The following is a 2422-nucleotide window of genomic DNA, read 5'->3' as shown; positions in this document are numbered from 1 at the left end:
GAGGGAAGGTTGGCAGTTGCTTGAGTTACCAATGCCTGAGATGTCCAGTGTAAATAAAGGGGTTTTGTGTGAGAAATTCCTCTTTAAGTAAATTATAAAATGAAGTTAAATCTCAAGGGGGAACCCCCTCCCCAGCCTGACTGCCTGTGCCTGGTGTAAGAAGCCAGTCCATTGTTGTGCCACCGCGCCCGCATACTGCCCCATACATGGTATCCTTATGTGTCGGCATATCACCACCTATGGCCCTACTGGCCGACAGGCACGTGCAGCCGGCGTGGAATCATCGCGATTTCAAATAATTGAGCACGCCAGTAGCTCCTGCACTTTGTAACTGCTGCACTTTTCAAATCAGGCCATGAATAGAATGCCTGAAGCTGATTGGGTGAAAGTGCACCTCAGATACCTGACAAGCACGCACCCCTTTGCGACCCAATTGGGGCGCAACACCTGGCAAATCTTGATTTCTTTTTTCAAGGATTAATCTTGGGTCCCTTCTGTCCTCCCCTAGTCTGAGACCTTTGTGCCAGATGCCAGTCTGGATGTGGCCTCTTCTGAGTTAGCCCTATAAAATGGGAAGATGGACTCTTCTACCATGAGATCATTCAGTCTCTGCTTTCACTCTTTTGTCCTCCTCTGTGCTGAGTTGACTGTGCCCCTATGGCTTCTGTATGACAGTTTTCGGTTAACTTTGGTTGACAGTTAAACTATTTAAAACATCAAGTGCTCCAGGACCAGCTACTGTCAGAAATAAGGCTCTCCGCTGACAGCTCTCTCTTCCTGGCACCCACTCCTTGCAAACTGTTTGAAGTGCTGTCTAATCCTTCAGTTGTCCTCCATGTTTCCAAAAAGTATCACTCTGGTGGAGCTTTTACCTCTTCCATTCTTTCACTCAGGGTGTCCTACTTGTCTGCTTTATTCCTGGTTCAGACTTTGCTCTGGTCCAAGGAGTCTGATACAGATCTGCTGTGTTCAAGTGTCTGAGTTCTAGCTGATCAACACCATGCAACAGGAGCTTCTAGATAGCACAGTCACTTGCTCTCATGGGATCTCCTGAGAGCCCCTTAGATTAAAAGACAGATCCCTACCTGCAAGGGATGTGGCCACACCACCAGTCTATAGTCATATTCTTTCTGGTTTGTTTTCTCTTAAGCTCCAGGAATCTTGCATTCCTTGCCTTACGCTCTGCGGTAGTCCTGACTCTGTAGCTGTGCTCTAGCCAGGGGTCATTTGAGAATAGTCATCCTGATACTATTGCTGAGGTCTTGTAAGCATGGAGCTGGGCAAAACTGCTATAAGGCTTTTTCCTTTTTACTCTCTGCTCATAGTTGCTGCTGTGCCATTTGTCCTACAATAAAAAATGTTCCCCTTCTGAGCAAACAGTACCTGATAGCAAAGTGGAACACAGTGGAAGCCCTGAAAACAAAGTCTGCATGACTCACAGAGGAGCCCGCATGAGGGCCATGACAACAGATTTGAGCTCCTGGCTGTCAGATATCAGCTCCAAAATAATCCAGTCTTCTGACTAGTAAGGATTGAGCCAGGTAGAAGACAAGAATTGAGAGACATAGGTAAGCATCAGGGCTGGAAACAAGCCAGAAGAGGAACATATTGTTTGATGGGGGAGACATCACGCCATCCTTCATCCCAAAAACTGAAGAAGCCAAGTCCTTTCTTTGGAAAACCTGCAAAAAATTTTATCTCCCTCTTAGACAAGTTTTTATGATGTTTCCAAGGGGAGGTTGAATCTGCTGAAAGTTTGTCACAGCTGCTAGTACACTAGTCCACTACTGACTTTGCAAGTAGGTTCCTGCATCGTATTGTTTGTGGTATAAGAAACCATCATGCATCAGACCTGGTGCAGCTGGACACTGGCTTGACACCTAAGAAAGTCACTACAGCAGCTAGATGAGCAGAGAACATCAAGAAGGAACAATAGGCATTGTGGGTTCCTGCCAAATCCATAGGCAGTACTTGACTGTGCCACTGCCTGACATCAGCTGTCAAAACAACACCAACTGTCAATCCAAGTCCACAGTGGACATGCTGACAGGAACCAGATTGCCAAGTGTGAGTATAAAGCAGCCCAAACCCACTGCTTGTGTCTGGTGTGAACATCTCTCGAGGGAGCCTTCTGCTGAATGCCTGGCTAAGAATGTTGGCCTTTTTTGGGATACAACTTCTTCTATTATAATTTACTTAAAGGAGAATTTCTCACACACATAAAACCCCCTTGGTTATACTGGACATCAGTAACATGAACAGTCACTGAACTTCCACGAGTGGAAGGAATCAGTCACAGCCTGCCATTGGGGTGGAGCATAGAATCATAGAAGTAGGGTTGGAAGGGACCTTGTAGATCTTCAAGTCCGACCCCCCTCCTGGGCAGGAGAAAAACTGGACTCAAATGACTCCAGCCAGGTAG

Source organism: Crocodylus porosus, unplaced genomic scaffold (assembly GCF_001723895.1).
Source record: "Crocodylus porosus isolate Cpor-Errol unplaced genomic scaffold, CroPor_comp1, whole genome shotgun sequence".
In the NCBI taxonomy this organism is placed as follows: Eukaryota; Metazoa; Chordata; order Crocodylia; family Crocodylidae; genus Crocodylus; species Crocodylus porosus.
The sequence above is the reverse complement of the archived record's forward strand: the minus strand, read 5'-3'. Positions refer to the sequence as shown.